General features: G+C 44.0%; 1 protein-coding gene across 1 annotated transcript in view; it reads left to right on the forward strand.

Moving 5' to 3' along the window:
• The first annotated feature begins 254 nt into the window (after nucleotides 1–254).
• LOC122414158 (uncharacterized) overlaps nucleotides 255–20,620 on the forward strand; it is a 109,263-nt gene continuing 88,897 nt past the window's right edge. Inside the window, exon 1 of the mRNA XM_043425093.1 lies at nucleotides 255–881. The gene's annotated coding sequence lies outside the window, so the exon portion shown is untranslated. The remainder of the gene's footprint in view (nucleotides 882–20,620) is intronic.

A 20,620-nucleotide genomic window follows, 5' to 3' on the forward strand; every position in this document is an offset into this window, starting at 1 on the left:
TCGTGCTCCGATGAGAGCACACGCCAGTCCTCGCGAGAATCGCATGTGCTGTCGGTAAGTGCTGGTGCTGCTCGTGTGTCGCTTATAAAGGGGGTGGTTGCGGGGGCGCGGGGGGTGTAAAAAGCGTCGTTCTTGATGGTATATCGAGCGCTTGCGCGGATAACCGCGCTCAGCGGGGGAGCTTTCGTCTCGCGAGGGGTTGAATCTTGTACGAGGATTTGGAGAATGTGCCGAGTCAGTAGGAGCCGCGTCGCGAGTCTCTCGTCGTCCGTGTTCCGGCTGGCGCACGCCGCCCTTGCTTTTTATTTCGTTACGCGATGAGGGTGTAACGCGGTGCGCTCGCAAATGAAAAATCATTTTAAAACAAAACTCCAAATAATTTCTTACTCAGCTCAGTGGATTTCGAGGCGTCGTTTCCTCCTCATAACCCGTGCGTCTGTTACAGTGATTATGAGAAATACCGACACGATCGCACTATCGAGAATAATAAACAGTCTTGCACCATCCGAGCCGGTCTGATATCGTGTTGTTTCATCATTATTTTCACACTCGCAACGTCGCTTGTGAAGTCTCTGGATCTATGCTTTTTGTCAACTTTGAATTTTAATTGTTCACCAAGTTTTCCGCCTTCTACGAAGTTTCGAATTGAGTCTCAGTGGCCCTATGATGGATTTAACCATTTTGTCTTCAGCGATTACGAGCCTCGTGTGAAAAGAACTTTTTTGCCATTTTTCTGTGTCTTAATTAGGCAGTGTTGCGCTTGCATTTACGAATCGCAGTTCGCTCGGATTGAGTCTTCCCTCTTGGCTACGCGTGTGTGATTAAGAACACCGGAGTGAAACTGTTGAAAAACGAGCTCGTATTCCGTCGTGCTTGCAAAGGTGAGTTTTTTGCAGGTCTATGGCTTCTGACTTTTGTAGGCGTGTTGACGAAAAGCCTCGATTTCCGTCAGTACAACTCCTCGACTCTTTTGTTACACGAGATAAATTTGATCGATAAATGTTTTACAACGCGATATGGAGCTTCCGGTCAAATGTATTTGAGGACGTTGCCAATGTTTATCGAGCGAATTCTTCAAATTGGTCGAGGGATGAACTTTATTGTGAAATATATAATTAATTCTGTAGCTAATTTTCCATTTCCCAAAGTCGTGTTCACCGAACCGCTGTTTCAATTCGCTGTGATGAGCACACCAACACGTTTCACGAAGCTTTTTCTTTCCTCCGCTGCATTCACGCTCCGCTGCTCAATGAAATAGCCACTTGCTAATGACGATAAATTATATCCGTGAAATTAAATTCGTAATCCATGAAAATAGTTTTTTGTGCGGAGCGCTCTTTGAGTTCATCTGTTTATTCACCCCTTTAGAGACTGAAAAAAAGTCTCGCGGCATTGTGGATACGAAATTAAGGCGAATGGGACGTGGAACAGCATCCCAACGACATTCTTTTCCTTCCGAAATTACCACGAACAAGGAAAGTTTTGGTTTATTGAAAGCTTGGAAAATTCATCGAGGCATTTTCGAACGAGACGTTTTTTTAGCGCGTTGCACTTTTTGGCGACAACAAAACACGTTTTTTCAACTATTTTCTAAAATACTTAGAATTGAGACCAAATTTCAATTGCACCACGTCAGTTTTGAATTTGTAACTAAAAAGACTCAACCGACCATCGAAACTCACTCATCAATTCCTATGAACGACCATGACGAACAAGCGACTCGATAACTGAAAGATTTTACGATCATTCTTCACGAGATAGTAGATCGGTGTTCACGGAAGTTAAGTGTACGAGTTCACAGATACGTATACGACACGATTTCACGCATCTTGGCACCACAAAAAGTAGTGCTATTCACACAACCAGCTTCAAATTACCGCACATAAATTGATGAGTTTCATGAATACACTGGTGGAAATAATGAGCGAGTTGCAATTCGTTCCCCCATCCCGGTCTTTTGCAATGAAATACAACTCTCGATGCGATACGACGAGTTTATAAAATAATGTAAAAATGAGATTCGCGGTAATCGATCTCTGCGTACATTCATCAAAAACTGATGTGCAAATCCAACGTTCGAGTAAGAACTTTTTTTCATTATTCTTGTGGGTTGCTTGAAAACTAGTCGTTGCTGATTAAAACGTACGTTGAATGCGTTGAGAGCTTACAGCTTCGATCTCAAAATGAGCTCGAAACGCTTTTATGGTATGCTCCGAAAGCCAAAGTTGTTAATTCCCTGAATCTAGTTATATTCGAGATTGTATAATCGTTTCAAGTCAATGGGACAAGCTCAGGTACAAATTGACTTTCATTGCGTTGATGGAAACTTGGCCCTTATACGTCGAGTAGCAAAGTATCTTGAATTATTCAAAGTTAAATGACGTTACCACTGTAGATAGAAATTGATGGAAAATACATGAAACTCGCTCCACATAATTAAGTTTTTTTCCCCAACAAACTTTGTTTCTCAATAAATTAGAAAATTATTGTGCATCGCGGCCTTCGTAGAGAAAAAGAATCGGGAAAATGTAGCGGAGACCGGGGCCTTTCAAACTATTGCTTGCAAACAAGGAACTAAAGACGATTTCAAAGACCAAATGGTTGTTTCGAATAGAAGGAACCTTCCTCTATCTCAGATAAAAATTTCGATTTTTTCATATTAAATGAAATGGGTTATTGAATCGCTTTTTTGACGAATCGTTTTTGTGACGACCGACCCCACGGTCGGGACAAGTTTGACACAAGCATTCGAGCAAGTTGACTATGGAACTATTTTTCCCTGATGATCAACTACGTATTAGTGAAATTAATAAATACGGATATAGTCATCAATATTATTTATTTGATTCGAACAATGAACACAAAATGGCGGCATAGATGAATCTAAATATAACTTTTGTCCGCAAGGCCGAGAAAAAGCAATATTTGATCCTCATCCTCACAATCAGAATTGCAGTTTCTACGGACATATTATATGTTTTTACTGGCACACCTTGCGTGGGTTTATGTAAAGCACTCACGTACGTCAACACGTGTCAACCAACCCCACCCCACTGTTGGCCTACCTACCTCATACTGTTTTTTTTAGCACTAAAACGTCTACCAGCAAATTACAGCGATAATTGAGAAAAAATTCTATTCGCAATTACAGGTGAATGCACGAACTTTCGTGTTAGAGGATTATTGTAATAATTGGAAGTAAATTTGAGGCAGCAGAAAAGATTGACATGAAAACTTGCTTTGTGCCTGGATTTCGGAAAATTCTTCGCTGTTCCTAATCGACGTGTCGCTCCGACGCGTTGAGAGACATGAACGAGAAAGAGGTTATAATGAGCACAATATCAACCGTGCGTATATATTTACATTACGTGGTTTGGACTTTATTGTTTATTTTAGTTGACTTGCCCCGTTGGCCAACTAGCCCCGGTCTCCCCTACCGAAAGGAAAATACGGGGCTCACGCGACTCTGCTATCGTTGCGTTAATACGGGAAGCCTCACCCACGCCCCATATTTAATGCGTAAATATACGTACACGGGCGGTTTCAATGTATTGAGAGTGAGGAGAGCGAGGTTAATGATGCGCCCATAGAAGGCAAATTAGCTGCAAAATTATCTCTCGATGCGTGCGATTGGGCGGTGCTGGCTATATCCACTCGATATATGTTAATAATCGGAAGGGTTGAAAAGCATTCGGACTATCGAGCCTGAAATGCGTCGCGTGTGTATACGCGTACACGTATAAACCGCCGTGAGTTTATATAGTTTTGGAGATTCCGCGATTCAGCCAGCGCGACGAGCACTCAACCTCGTGGCGGTGTGCACGTTCCCGAAAAGCATTTTAGCGAAACGATGAACGCGGGTGATGGCTCTATCGAAACTCTCGCTGCTGGGCTGTTTGATACGCTCGAGGACTGCTCGAGGGCGGGATAGAAGCGGGGGGACTCGTTTTCGAACAAAAGGAAAGCTTTCGCGCGACACTCATCGGCCTTCTCTGGCTCTCGCACTCTCTCTCTCTTTCTCTCTGTCGATACGAGGCTGGGGAAAAAGCACACGCATCGACGTTTTACGCCCCGGTAGCCAAGATCCGCGCTGTCTTTCTCGCTCCCTCGACCCACAGGGACCAATTACCAATCAATACTATGGAGAAAAATAAACGGAAGATCGAAAATCCGCACTAATGGAGATCCTCCCGAGTATTGGCCATGTTTTTTCCACCCCTCTGGACTTGATTATCCGACCGGTGCTCCACAAAGTCTTGTCGACTCTGCAGAAACAAGCTGACGACACAAAACTACGTATTTGCAGGTTAATGAAAATCATTTTTCTAGTTTTTCATTCCATTTTTTTTATCATTATAATTCATCGACTTACTACTTCTCGCGTGACTCCTCAGCGGGGAATCTTTCACTGAATTTGAGTTGAGCCCCAAAAAACCAAAAAAATTCAGCCATTGATGCGAACCAGTTCGTGGACTGCTGTGCGAGGGCAACCGTCAAGTTTTGCCCGCAGCTGCTTCAGTTCCAACATAGTCGCGGAGCGAAGCATCGACCGGTGGATCCCTCGCTATGGAGTTTTTTTTATTGTTTTTATATTTGGAATCTCATTTTGAGTTTATTAGCTTACAAATATGATTATCCGTTGCCGGGTTGAAATTTTCTCATGCAAACTGAACTCCGTTCTGCATTGGAATTATTCAATATAAAAAATCGTATTTGACGAGTAAGGAAGTTCTTTTGTACATCGTTTCTTGACGACTTTCCGAGCTTGGCCCTTCGCTTCCGGCCCTTCCATTCCCCTCTGCGTGACACGACCCTAGAGATGTATTTTGCTTTGGAAGATCCGAGCTGTATCTCATCTCAATGCTATTTTCTCTGCGGGCTCTCCCGCGTCAACGGCTTTTCGTGCATCAATTCGTGGTGCGGAGGAGGAATATAGTGGCTGCTCGGAAAAGCCGTTAGCAATGGGGACGGCTAGTCGCCCCGGACGCAACGAGGATCGAAACCAAAATGAACAATGACGCCGAGGACGTCCTTTGTGGGGCTTTGACAGTTTAATAATACTCACACAGGGTCGAGAGGCATCCTCTCTTTACCCTTTACTCCCGCCTCTGCAACATCCACGCATGTTCAAATTTAATTTCGGATCGTAACTCCACACTCTCTCGTTCCCTTCAATGCTGCTCCTGCGTCGACAAATATTTGATCAATTGGCGGATTTATCGGGTCCTCTGTATCATTGACTGTAATGAAATACCGATTTTCAACTTCCATCTGCCCTTTGAGGATGTCTCAGGGCCTTCTGACCACTCCGGTACCTCGGGCATCGAACCCATTCTACTTTTAAGGCTTCATTATCGATTGTGACCTTCGCCAGTCTCCACCGTGGTCAATCCATTTATTCATCGACTATCAAGTCATTTTGGCCAAAGGCAAAATCCTCATTGTGATGATCCATAACATTCGTTCTCAAATATTTTACCGAAAATTTCGATTCTTTCATGTGCGGTTTCAAGTAACTGCAAAGTTGTTCTGATCAGAGAATCCTGTCACTGGGATCGGAGTCCGAAAAGAATCGTGGTCGCTGTCGATTGATCCCGTTTTCCGATTCTCTCGTTTTATAGTCAGACAAAAAACGTGGAATAACAACAAATACAAGGCGAGCTGTGCGACCGTAGAACTGGTTTTAACGCAACGATCGTGTTCATTACTTTGGGGTTTTAAAGGTCCGTAATAACAAGGTGATAATGATGATCGCGGGCATAAATGAAACTTATTATTATCGGAAGTCGTCGACTGAAAAGAGCGGCAGGATAATCCCATTAACAAAGCCGATTACAAGAAAAGACCGGGACGAGGGGGGACGTTTCTTTAACGGTGTTTCGACATATTAAAGCAGTGTTAATTGAGGTAAAATTAAGAGAGAGGAAAAATCGCGGTGGCCTTTATTCTCTTATACGAGTTCCAGCGATCCTCGCGCGCGTCGCACGTTTCTCGCGCGGCAGCCCAGGCGGGGTTTCTTCTCGCAGAATAACTTGACATTAATTAAGCGTTCGCAACCACTTAGTCCCGTCCGGCGTTAGAATAGTCCGTGCTGCTTGGCGCAACGGGAGGCCAACTCGGCACCCACTTCGTACAATTCTGACTCGAGCGGCCTATGTATATCAAACTCTCATTATACACCCCCAACGTACAGAAAATTTAATTTCTCTTCCGTACGATCCAGCTATTTTATTCTCTTGCGAGCTCAAAAACTTTATCTCCACCCAACCACAATTCTTCCGCACCCTTCGAGCTTCCGAGAGTGAGCTTTCGCACGAGTGACGTTTATCATTCTTGCCCACATTTTATGTCTCTTCGAATCCCCCCACCGCGCCAATGGCGACTTGACTTACAGTGTCCAGGAATGCAATAAATATCGTCCAAGTCGATCAACACTGTTAAGGTTGTTGCTTAAAATTTTTGAGGTGGTCTATAAAAATCTTTCAACATTTCTTCATGAATATCCCCTGAATGTACTGTTTCAAGGAAAGCTGAGATTACCGAACTAAGTTTCGAGAAATTAAATGTCGGAGTTGAGTATAAATGTCATTCGTTGCATCGGCTGAATGGCACGAAGTCGATACCTTCACACTTTTTCGCTTACATCACTCTTTTATTAACGAAGAAATTCATTTGAAAAATGACACTTCGGATCAGGGTTATATGTATGACTTTATTGAAAAGAACAGATAGTTTACCGACTCAAATGACAAGAAATCACCGAAAATATGTGACTAATCACGACCATATCGTGTTAACTGAGACCGCGGCGTAGAAATGCGGCAACGTACTTGCAACTACGACTACGAATAAATCCTCTATCAACCTTAAGCGATTAAAACAAAGGTATTTCTGAATAATAATTAATATTATCATTCGCACACTTGAAAATTTTCGCCTCGTTCATCCGAATGAATATCTATAATCTGGCATTGCTGACGTCACTCGATGCATGAGCATATTCGTCTCTTGCCCCCACCCTCTAAAAACATTGAGCAACAGCCTTAACTCGTACGCACCCAACGGAGTTTCCAAAGTCATTAATTCAGCCGGAATTAAATATTGTTTATTTACAACACTTCCATAATGATAATGGGCCGAGTTTAATTTAATTTTCGATAGCGAAATAATGCACCAAAGTGAAATATCAATTTGCACGTATCAATTTGAGGATCCGTTGCCGTAGGCGTTACCGAGGCTGAGGGCTGCCTTATCTGAAATAGAGCAAGGGATTATTAAACAGTAGCCGTTACTCATATATGCGCTACTTATATAGAGCACACGTTATTATATACGTACATATAGGAATGTGTATAAGCATACATACGTGTCCATACCAATGGTAGAGAAGCATCGGAGTCTCGCATGCATCCGCATGCAATCCTCCATACACTGCGAGAGCTGAATTCTCTGCTAGCTTCGGGCCATTATTTACCTTCAAATAGTACACGCACGCGGAATAATATATAACGCACCCGGTGGCACTCGAGACTTGCTTCCGTATCGGGCTTATGATTTAGGTTGCCACACTGTTCTCTGCTCTGTATCTCTCCCCTCCGTTGCCCTTTCTCCTTCTCTCTCTCTCTCTCTCGGTCTTTCCGTGATATCTACATACGTGATGTCTCCGGGCGCTGGGATCGCCGGTACTTCAATTCCCTCGGCTGTTCACAGAAGTGTGTAGTATATGAAGCGTCGCAGATGAACTAAAATGATCCTACGTCGATCGCGAGCATGCACGGACCAGTTACTCGCAGATTCCTATGAATCTGTAATTCCAAATTGACGGCTTCGAGTCCGAGATGACTTGACCTCAATTATTGAATCGTGGATGCGATTCCGCAGCTGCGAACACGAGCGGAGACTCCGCGCGAGGTTGAGGGCGACTGTGTCGGGGGGAAATTATGCAGTCGGGGAGACGATTCATTCCTCATTTCCTGGCCGACCGTTTTTCACGATAAAATATGAGAAAAAAATGTTTAATATGCTTGGAAAGTTTTACTAGAGTCCTCTGATGCGGGGTGGGAAACGAGTTTTTTCTTCTTTTATTTTATTCCTTTTAGATCGATCGAAGAAAGGCTTCATGGGAATGTGATTTCTTTCACGAATTTCGTACCATCAAAAATCCTGCAGTCTCGTCTTTTTAACGTATTGACTTTTCCTGAGCATTTTCCCCTCGCGTTCCGCAATGGATTTTTCCCGAGCTCCCGTTCTTTCCTTTCTCCCTCTTTCTCTTGCCTTTTACCTTGCTCAAAATACACTATGCGAGATAGCTCGAAGTCGGAAACAAAAGGCTTCCCGCACGGCCCCGTATAACTCGAGGATTTTTTCTTTCGAGGCTTCCGCTAACAGCGACCAATCAAACTGAAAATCACGCGTATAAATTGTCCTTCCATTATCCAATGAATAACTCCGTACGACAATGTTCCAGGGAATTTTGAAACTTTCGGTAACTCATCAAAAGTGATGGAATTCCGAAAATCCAGAAAAGCCACAAAATTCCTGCGCATGTTCTTCCATCTCGTCTTTCTTCCCCAGCGTATTCTCAACTCGCCATCGCAATTATTTCACAAATCAGTCCACAAATATGAGGATGATGATAAATTCAAGAAAATAGCTCTTTCGATGTGTACTTGCACGTTCTGCAAACACAATTATTGCTAGCCCGCCAACACGCGAGGGCCGTAAACCCATTTTCTCTTCGTCCATGATCGACGTGTCTGAAAATCTAGTTTCGTAGTGTCTCACGTTCATGCCGGGCTCCATGAACGCGCGGGTGCGTCAGGCAGTGATAAAGAGAGAGGAGGGACGAGTACGAATAGAGTGAAAAAGCGAAGAGATACAAGCCGGCTCCGTGGACGCGGGCTCGCCGTCGTTCCACGCGATGCGTCCGAAATTCGGGAATCACCTCACGAACTCGCGTTATCAAGCGCTTCTATTAACAAATTACGAAGTCACGAGCGAGGGGGTGCATATGCGCGCTCGCCTCTTCGGAAATATACCTCGCTGCGCGCGATAAGCGCTTTTGCTGCTTTTCGATATACATAGACTCGCGGAAGCGAAAACAGATTGTGGTACTCGAGAGCGACACAATAAATTCGCAGAAAGTACCCCTCTGTGCGTATACACGTTCGACGTGTTTCGACGTTCCGGTTCGTTGTCGATTTAACAAATTTTCCACTCTCATCGACGCGCTTCCATCGTCTGCGTGTGTGCGTGTGTGCGCGTGTGTTCTCCCGATCCCTCTTGCCCCTTCTTCTCCTTCTCGTCCTTTGCACGGGGCTGCAAAATGAATAATAAAATCCATTCGCACTCATTATACAATTTGAGCTCGTTAGGCTTAATTTCATTAGAGGATAATTCATGTTTAACGAAGCGTTAGTACAGCTTTTGCGCAATTATCATTTCTGTCCTAAAGTACTCCGCAAACATGTGCACCCACACGCCGGGGATCGAACGAATCAGCATTAAAAGCGCGCTTCATCAAACCGCTTTCTAGATCGAAAAAGCCCTTTACTCAATTTATCAATAGCCGTTTCAAGTGTTGACGAGTTTCGTTCATCGCACACGCCTTGTTGAATTACAATTCACTTTTATTCCCATGCGCCTTCTGTTCGCTTCAGAGGCTCAACAAGCTTGTTAATTATCCGTCGATCTCTGGGAAAATCGTTGCGAATCAATCGAACTTTTTGCACGTTGGAACGAACTCTTCTCGACTGCTGGAAGCTCGGGCGATGCTTATTGTGAGGAATTCCTCAAGCTACATTTAACTCTGGAATTTCTTTCGAGTTCTCGATGCGGATAAGTTCAGTATTTCATCGGAGTTCCAATCTAAAGAGTCTCGATAATCAGCTCCATACTTTTGGTACGTTTGCGTGAAAAATGTTTCTATTTCGTTGTTCCCTCCCTGCGCGTCATTCATCGATCTCGGCCAAATCTCCTCGGAAATGCGAGTACCGAATTATCGAGAATACCGATAAATTGGTCTTCTCCTGACGCGAACGCGATCGCCCTTGTAACATGTTCGTGTAGAGCGAACGAGGAGTACCAAACTGCGGAAAGTCGAGCAGGGAAACAAAATCCAAGAAATTCAAGAAAATGCCGTTACAAAATTTCATTCCGCAACGCCCATGAACTTTCGCTGCGAAGAATCGCCAATTTTCAATTCACGTTAATCATTAAATTGCAGTTTATCAGATGAATACTGCTTCGCGCAATGAAAAGTAACGACAAACCGGAAATCCATTTTTTTATACAATATTTCCGAGTCTTTGGTGAAGAGGGTACGAGCAATTGCGTATATGCGCGGTCGCCGAAGTTCGCAGCGATTGAAATATATCATTCTGATGAAAAAATGCAAGGAAAAATAAGAGTAAATTAGAAAAAACCGTGTTGAATTCGATCCCGTGATATTGAAGGTAGAAGAATAGAAAGGGGGTTGTCGGCGGGGGAGAACGACGCTCTTCTCGAAATTGGGGCGCCTCGAAACGGTCAAGTTCGGGCAACGCTCTAAAACACTGTGAAGTCTAGAGTTTGTACGTGCATGAAAACGTCCGTTCTATTGAATTCGCTGCTCCGAAATTCCACGCTCCGTAATACCCGGAGCCGCGATTCGACATGTAAACGAGCTCAAACTCCTTGTGCAAATGGAATTTCAACCCTCACCTGCGAGAGCGAGGAGTACGAGGTCTGACGAAGTGCAGCGCGCTGCGGGCCGGGGAGAGCAGGGAACGAAGAAACACACCCGCGTATACGTATGTATAACTACCAGTATGAAGAAGAAAGCTTGTGAGGATTGGAGGGTTGAACGTTGGAATACTCTTGGAATCAGCCAAAGGGAGAAAACTGTTGTACATAGACATAGCGCCGAGTCGCTCGGGCTCCTCTCTCTCTCTCTCTCTCTCTCTCTTTCTGCAGGCGCAAGGAAGAACAAGCAGAATATGGAACCGAGACTGGGAGAGCAGAGAAGAACACGTTTGCTCGTTGAGGCTTCCCACCCCCTTAAGGTACCGCGCCGAAGACGAGCAACTCTCTCTCCCTGTCTCTATTTCTTGATGATGCTCTATATTTATCTGCGTCTTACTTTGACTATAAAGTCCTTGTTCGCCCGAGAGTACCCCCATTAATGCAGCACAACCAAGCAAATCTATGCTAATCAATAGATTATTTACCATACGACATTTACCATACGACAAAATTCAGACGAACCTCAGAGGAGCGGAGAATATTCGAGTTTCCATGTACAAAAGGATCGGTGCACGTGTCTCGTATACACACGACATACACATTGTTATTCCGAACAGCTATAAATTATTCAATCCTACTATCCCAACAAAAACATCCCCTTTATGAGAGCAATCCCGAGGGGGGCCCTGTGCGAGTATTTTGCTCGCATAAACCCGGTGGGAGGATTCTATATCTTTGTTTCAATAACGAGCTCCCATTTCGGAGGCTGCGTCGTCATGCGTTCGTCATTTTCACGAATCCCTCAAAGAGACTTTCGGTTGCGGACTTCAAACGCGTCTCGTCTCGAGAAGCGCACGATGAGAGGATGAGAGCGCGCTCTAGTCACAGAAAATAAAGAACCAAAGGGAGAAGAATTCTGAGAAAAATAATGATGGATGGCCACGAAGAATGGAGGATTTCGGCAGACCAGCGGAGGACGTGGCCAGGCGCGAAGGGGAGAAAGGATGATAGAAATTCTGAAGAATCTCAAAGTAAGGGTGGAATAAAGAGAGAATACGTGTAAGAAGGAATACACGAGCGTGAATTATTATTGCGAGCAGGGCCAGCGTTCGAGGAAGCTTTGTATATTCGAGAATGTGCTTATTTTAATGCACATCGACTCTTCGTTCTACAGTCATATTTATTCCGGAGTTTTATTCATGCAGCATCTTCGGAGACATTACGAACCCGAGTATGTCTCCCCACGCAAAGGCGTTGCCGCTTTGACAACTTTTAATGTCTAACGCTGATTCTGCCTTCAATTATTTTTCGCCTTTCACTTCTTCCGCTCCCATTTTCGAGCTGCACCACGAGATTCCTCTATAAATGTATGTTATTGCGAGTCCACTAGCTGATTATAACAGATTGCTAGCGGGGGTGAATGAAAGCGCAGCGTTCGTTACATGCCAAACTGCACGGTTCGCGTGGTACCCTTCGTAAATTCATTCGCACAACCGGAATAGCCGTTTGTGTATACCCGCTGGTCAGTTTACCAGGCCTCGACAAACCACCCCGAGTTTTCGCGTCGATTCTCGTACAAGCTGTTCTTTACACATCGCCGCCCTCCGAATCATCATCCTCTACTTCATTAAACGCATTATTTCGGTCAGGAAGCTCTATCGCTAAAATTTACCATGTGCAACGCTCGCGCGGAAAAAGTCGCCTATTTTCGGACCACACCGCTCAATCTATCCCACTATTTTTGGAATTAATCATTTGGAAAATTCAATATTGAAAGTTATGAGTAATAAAACAAAAACACCTACCGCTCCCCGATTTTATGGTCCATTTTCATCCAATTTTTCATCACTCATTCCGCAGGGGCACGAGAAAGTGCCTCGAATTACTCAAATATCGAAAACCGCACTCAGCTGCGTCCTGAACGACGAATTATAAATAAATTAGCTAACCGGTTGGAGCGATATTTTTCGAAAAAACGAACAAAAAATAACCGAAATTCTCCTTCTCATTTTCTCTTTTCTTTCACTCATTTCGGGCCATTTTACTGAATACACGGAGAAAACGAGGCCGAAAATTCTAGAGGAAAGTACTAAGAATCTGGGGGACAGTATATAACTGGATTGCAGTATTAATTCGAAGAGCATAGTAATAAGAACTGTTCTATCCACCATAGTAAAAAGACCAATACTCATACTTTTTATTCAAGACTCAATAGTCCTTTTCTCTAGAAGCATAGTAAAAAATGTTTTCAGTCACTTGAAATGTTTATGTTGTAAAGTATGCTCGTGTATTATCAAAGTATATATTCGTGTATTTATCACAGAATTTACCATGCTGACAGTGAAAATTTGTGATTTACAATACATTTCTACTTATCAGTAAGTGCTAGTCTGACACGACGAATAACACTCGAAAACAAAACGAAATATATTTCTCGCACGTGCATCACATTTTGCTATCCACATAAAGCTGTTTAGAGTTGAAGGGATGAAAAATTGGAAAATTCTAAAAATACTATGCTGCTTGTAATCGGTGCCTAAATACTTTGAAAATTCTTGAAAAATCTCACGTATTCCTCACTATACCAAACGAATGCGTTTTCTCCGTGTAGATAATTCTCAAGATGGTTGAACGATCTCAAAATGTTGACTCCATCCATTCGAGCCCATCGAACCAACCGAAGTGTATATATAGTGCAAATCGAATCCACGTTCAGAGACTACCTAGGGATGGTTGTCTCACAGTAGAAAAGCGAAAGAACAAAAGATCTTCTGCCTGCTTAAGACTGTCTTGAAACTCTCGGTGTATTCTCGTACCGAAGATTTTTCATCGCTTCCATCCCAAGACGGCAATTTATAATGATAATAAATGACACAGTGACTGCGAACTACTTCGTGCTTTCGTTTCGACGCATACATATTCTATTGGGAGTATTGAAGGTCTCCAAGGAAAATATGCCCTTTGTGCTACTTTATATACTAGCAAAATTTTGCGTCGAGATCGTGCCCGGAGTCTCCGTGGATTCTCTGCACGCCTGCAGCTTGATGCTTCCTATGCGAAGAGTGGTAAATGTTGCTTTTCTACCTCGTGTGTCCTTTATACATATAAACATACATGTTTATACTTTCGAGCTAGCGAATGAGGAAACAAGAACGGGAGCTAGCTCGTATCGCCTACTGCTGCTGCTGCTGCTGCTGCTCCTATACACAAAATGCCTCTATACGCTTGGAATGGTGCATGTTGAACAATGATTTATCGTACACGTTGCCTCACGGGATACCTACCAAGGTTCTATACATACGTGTAGATCCAACTACGTAAATAACTCGAACGTTATTACGACCGCATTAAGGTTACTTTCGGGTGCGTGTTGGCATATTGTAATGCAAAAAAGCCGAGTTTACGTTTGTCAAATGAATGAAATCCATTATGCTTTACGTTAATTAAGATGGACGCGATTCGAACACTGTGGCAATTGCTAGAATTCCCGGGCGGATATTGTCCGGGGCAGAGAACTAACGAGCTTCGCGACTCTTCCCAGGGACGAATGGAGTGCGAGAAATATCGAGTAAATTTAACGATTCTCAACAAAACTAAAGTTATTAATCTTTTGTGAAGCAGAGAGAAATATAAAGTGATGAAACGTTCGTCAAAGCTTCGTCGACGCACGTAACTTTTCGTGAGGGGCCAACGAGGATGTTTCGCTTGTTATTCGTTTCAACGGGAATATGAATAATGAATGCTGGGAAACTGAATCATAGTTCGCGCAGCATAATTGAGTGGGAAGTCGAGAAAAATGTATCGCAGCGAGACTAACAAATTGAATCTTAATTTCATCATTCGAAATAAAATAGCAGGGGGAAGGCTTTTGAAAAAATCTCATGTTGTGCTCTCGCTCCCATAATTTTCGTGGTAGTTTTTGTAACGCGATTCCTCTCCGACGTTTCAAAAGTTTCCGAGCGTTGAATTTACGTTCGCGCAGCACTTTCGGCGAAAATGCAGAAGGGTCGAGTAATTGAGAGGCGCGAAATACCGTCTGCCTCTCGGACGTATCTCGCATTGCAGAGGTGCAAGTCCGCGCATTTCTCTCCCTCTAACTCGCACTCTTTACCTTTCTGTTTCGTCACATGCACAGATGCATAGAAATTAGAAGGTTGCAGGGACGGAGAGAGGCGAAGCTTCGTCGTGGTTGTTCACTCTAAAGAGATCCGGTAACACGGGTCGACAGTTATAATCTCCTCGGTGCACATGAATTCGGAGCATAGAAGCGCGCGTATTCAAGAGGCCAGGGAACGAGCGCTGGCCGAGTTGCCAGAACGTGTAGGAAAAGGAGGGAGCCCGACTAGGCAGGGGGGTGAGAGAAATAGCGAAAAAGGACGAAACAACCGGGCCAGTAAGCATTTCGCGGCCCCTTTTGTCGCATACGGAATTCACGAGGTGTCCTCTCTCTTCGTGCTCCCTTTAGCTCTCGCAAGTGCACACTACCGCATGCCACATTTGTACTTTTCTTAAATTCTCCACACACACACACACTGTTATACTTGTGCGTCAGCATTACGGCGCAGAGAGTTGGCCTTAGCCGTGCAACGCGGTGACAAACGTTCCTTCCTCCTTCCTAATACCGGAGCCACTGAAAATTAAGATATATGCTCATTATTATGTACTCTACTGGCGCGCGCATGCGAGAGGGCAACAATCCTGAAAATACCTCCTCGGATTATACGCGGCTTGTACAGTGCACCGCAGCATTACGACTCTCGAAAATACGAGGCTTCCCCATTCCGTTATTTCAGAAGAATAATCGATCTGGTGGAACGAGTTCTTGCGACGGTAACCGCGTCTCGAAAACCCTCGCAATCACATCGTTCGAGCCTTTCGTGAGTAGGAGTTTCAATGAGGTTTGAGTAGCTGAAGAACAACGGAGTCGTACATCCTACGAGGGAAACCTTAAAAATCGACTTTTTATATCGCGTCTAATTACTAAAGTAGCAATTAGCAAATGCCGCGTCTATCAATGCCCTTTATCTTGCCAGCAGGCTTTTTCATGGAATGTACAAAACGCGAGGCGATAAATAGAAGACGATTTTCTCAATGGCTCTTTGAAATTGCGATATATTTTCGTTCGATCGATGTAGCCGTGCATTTAACGTTCTTGCTGATCTCTTGCTGAGTGAGAGAGAGAGAGACTCGAGTCGAGTTTTACGGCTGTTTCACGAGACACTGCGCGTACCTCGGATTATACACGGCAGCGCTAAAGAAGCAGCAACGTCTGACTATTATACTCTCGCTCTACTTTCTCCGAGAGGCTTTATCATTCCTTTTGCTCCGCACAATATTCACGAACGGAGTGAAAGAAAGGGAGGAAGAAAAAGTGAGTGATGGAGAGCAAGAGCGCGCGAGAGAGTACCAACTTCCACGAGTCAACGACCTTTTCAAGGGAAATCGGATAACGACTGTAATAAAGAGGTATAAAGAGAAAAGAGAAACCGGTTTCCATCCTTCTCCCCTTGGCTATCTCTCTTTCGTGTTTGAAGATACGTAATCTCTAAATTGCTTTTACGGGTCCTTTGGTAGTATTACCGTAGAGCGGCGAGGTCCCCGGCAAAGGGGATTATTATGTAGAAAAGCAGGCCGGATAAAGAATAATCCAATGATCCAATATACGTTTTTTTATTTCAATTTTTTTTTCCGTTCTTGTGCCCGCGTGCGTTTCCGACGAGTATCGTAATTTATTCGTGGACACTGCGGATCGTGCACGAAAAATAACATTCTCGAATACCAACTACGAGGGAGCGCGCAAACCACCGGGCTCATTGTCGATATTTGTCCTTTCTTTTCATTTCGCTCTCTCCCGGGCTTTCCGCCATTGTTCGTTATTGAATTTATATGAATTCCTCTCACATTCGCGCTCGCCTGAGCTCTCGGCAACGACGACGTTATCAAAGATTATAATAAAGATTTATGCTCGAGCGCTCTCCGGGGCTGCTATCGCCGTACATCATCGTGATTTTTGTCAAATTTCAAGAACCGCCTTTCAGAGCTCTGACGTCGGATAAACCGAGCTCGAATCAATCACTACCGCAAGAGCTTACTCGCTCCTCTTTTCTCTGTGCTCCCACAAAGGAATGAAACATGACGAATCAACGCGAAAATACAGTGCTTTTACTTTTTCTATTTTTCAGTACGTTTTTCCCGACGACGAACGGCGCAGCCACCGCGCCCGCTGCCTGGATATCGGGAATCCGCCGTATACGTGATACCGCAACACATATTATCCTCGCAAGAGAAACCAGCACACCGTGCACACGGTTCAAATCGAAATATCATTCCAAGTGCATTCCCCAGTGTTACGGACGTAAAAAGAATTTATGTTTGCGAGCTCCATCGTCGTGAAAATAAAACACGATATTTGTGTTAGTAAAATTTCAGAAAATAATAACTGCGAGAGGATTTTTTAGTGTTCGTACAAACTGATTTATTTATCGAAATTCATTGACTATCGTCGTTGCGCTTGACGACTGCAACGATGGCGAATATGGAATAAGAAAATTGGAAGAACTTTGATCAGTTTGCTTGGGTATGCGATATGAAACAGGTGAACAAATTTTTCGAAAGTCAGAGTCCTGCTGTTCGTCATATTTCGTTAAAACACTCGAGCCAAAGCTTTGGAAGTAGTGAGCACTCAGAATCGACTTCCGGGATTAATCGACTCCGGTTAGATCGTTCGCCCTTTAAAATGTGAATTTTCACATCGACTCAGAATGCTCAGGCAACGAACAAAGTTCTACAGAATGAAAGTCGAAATTTCGAGCCTGTGAGTCGAGGAGCCGATTTTCTTTCGAGTGGGTAAATTCAAAAAATTATACTGATTGCACCAACATAAACTTTCTTCCGCACAATAAAAATGCTGCCTAGGTTATGTGTATTTAAAGTGTCACCGGTACCGACTCGATCATTAACCAGTCAAGTTGAAGTATAAATTTTATCTTTTATGATATTCTTAAAGCATTTTATTACGTTCTCGTGATAAAAATATTCTCAACGCAAGCGTTTATTAATTTTATTAATAATTTAGACTTGAATTTAATCAACATAAAGTAGTTGCAAACTTGACTAGTCATGGAACGGCCGAGCTACTTTAGTAGATTTTTTAACGAAGATGAATGTCCTCACCATTCCTATAATTTGTTACGATCCTTGATGTTAGCTCGTCGATCGATGTTCCCGACATCGCCCAAGGGCCCGAGGCTCTATATATAAAATGTGTTTTATTCGGTGAGGGGGTGCGCGCGAATCGAGAGAAAAAGGGAGGAAAAAGAGATTGACACGGTAGTTGGTGAGGCGAGGGGTAATTGCATTACGCAATTACGAGTCAGCCAGTCGACCAGTTAGTTCACCAGGGGGTGAAGAAGCGAGCACCCTAAAGGTAGAGCAAAGTCGAGGACGCGGTAATTAAGGGAAGGAGAAGGGAGCGAAAGGTTCTGGTTGTTACAGCCACGAGCAACAGCGAAGGGTAGCGTTTGCTCCGAGAGCATTTGAGAGAGATGCTGCCCTTGTATTGCGGCTGTGTATACCGTTTGTGCGCGGTAGCCGAGTCGAAGAGGCTCGAATCCAATGGTCGTGGCAAAGTGACGACGAACAAAAAAATAAAGAAAAAACATTTTTAAAAAAACGAGTTTTGCTCGCACTTTGTGCTCCCTCGCTGTTGATTCTCCCCCCGGAAACAACTGATTTCTTCCACTCAATTTCAACGATATTCCAGCTTACCTCCTAACCAACTGATCTTCATTGCCTCACATCGTTTCCCGTCATACTCAGCGCAGAGCTTTACGGCTCCTCGGATTAGGCTGTGCTTTGCAAATGTCTTGAAAAAGCACTTTCGATTTTTCAATTTTGTAAATACGTGCTGACGAATCCTTCGAAAAATGTTCTCGTCATTTTATCCACTCACTTTCTCTCATGCCTCTGGATGATCCATTAAAAAAGTGTTGTTTCCTCGAGAAAAACGACTCCGATCCACAATCCCATGGTGTCTCAAATGTTTTTTTCAAACGGTAAATATAGTCAAGGCAGATATTTTTCACATAGATTTGGAAACAGTTCAATCTTGAGAATTCTTTATGTAACGAAATTTCCCTTGACGTGAATATTTCCGACTGTAAAGACTCACATTGAGAGCATATATAAAATCCTTTTACGCAAGAAAAACGTGGGGTCATCTCCTTGCTTGAATCCTTCTCATCTCGCCAGTGATGCAAAGTTCGACTGCTCAAATATGTTCATGCTCGAAAGTGAGTCTCAGGGTACATAACCCTTTTCGTTATAGAAGCTCCGATGTTGGACGTGAAAGTGCGGAGGACGAAAAGAAAGAAAGAAAGAAAGAAAGAAAGAAATCGAGTGATGGGAGAGATCGGAATAACCGAAAACTTTTTCTCATGTAATACGTTCCTTAGTTACTATCCAGAGGAGTTGAGACATTGAAATTTGGGGATTCGAACGTGCTGTCGAAGCGGCGCGCAGTAATGACGAAGTTGCCACAATTTTTGTTCTTTTCCCCCCAACGTTTAAGGCACACTGGATGGAATTTTGTCGGAGGATATAAACGCACCAAGATTTGTACGAAGAGATGGAATTTAGTGGCGAAAAAGAGTTTCTGGCTGTTTGTTCATGTACGAATGTCTACTCCGCTGTAACTCGTTCTGGAAACGGACGAAAGTGAGATTGGGGAGGAGGCGGAAGGGCAGGGGTGGAAGAGTAAAATGTGGCCGTACTAGTGTTACTACACGTATTACTGTCTCTGGTGTGTTAGACCGCGCTTCGGGAAGGAAAGGGGGTGAGGCAAAAGATCTCTTTTACGTATACGTACATTCGTAGTCGGAAAACCAGCAGCTCCTTCTCGTTTTGCTTGGTTTACCGGCGTAAAAGGTTTACAGCCAGTAAAAATCCAGAAAACTCGCCTCTGCGTTCTCCGAGCCATTTCTTCCGCCTTTCCCTGGCTCCCTCTCCTTCCCTCGTTTTCCCTGCACCCTCGACGATTCTCTTCTTTCTCTTCCGCAAGTTTTTCTTCAATGCGTTTTCTCTCGCATCCTAGTCTTGTGTACGGAAATAAAGTTTTGTGCAAAGGTGCTCGCCCCTACGCGATCCGGGGCGCACGATCGCTCTTTCTACCCTGCGCGGCCTCATATCCGTCCCTATGTATATTACATGAGGCGTTCAATTTAAGAATATATATCTTATGATAGTCTTCGGGAGAGACTCGACCGGAAGTCTCGTTCAGCGTCTCAAAACGCGCACCGAGCCATGAGATATTTCATTCCAATTGTTATCTCGTGCATGTAATAACGAGAAGGGGAAAGCTTTCAAAAAACCTGTACACATTGCGGAGCATTATTTTTTGGATTATCTTTCATCGGTTACTTTTTCCTCGTCCGTTGCTGGAAGCAGTGCCTCGCTCGTTGTTTTTCTCCCTCTCGCAGGCTCACGCATATATTCGCCTTTATAATTTCGTCCCTCGCTGTTCTGTCATTCGTATGTATGCAGTCGTGCTGCGTGGTTATTTTGCGAAGAAGATTTGCACCGTGAAAGCGCGTGACGCTTCTTCAGCGTCTCATTAACGCGCTGGGATAAAAAATTAAGCACGCAAATCTTGTGAATAAAAAGTTCCATGCCCGCGAGTATGTATAAGTATGGGCACATAAAAAAAGGATGAGAAGAGGGGGACGAGAGAGTGAATATAATTTCCCCTGTGTGCAATCCGTTGGCCGAGGCTTTTGACCAAGCTCGAACGAGCTCTCTGTGGCTGTGTCCAGAGTGAAATATATCTCTTGAGAGGGGGCAGCGAGGGAAAAAGATCCGCGAGTGAATGACGCGCGGGAACGCGGAAAGAATGAAAAAGGCT

Source organism: Venturia canescens, chromosome 7, assembly GCF_019457755.1.
Source record: "Venturia canescens isolate UGA chromosome 7, ASM1945775v1, whole genome shotgun sequence".
Taxonomy (NCBI): Eukaryota; Metazoa; Arthropoda; class Insecta; order Hymenoptera; family Ichneumonidae; genus Venturia; species Venturia canescens.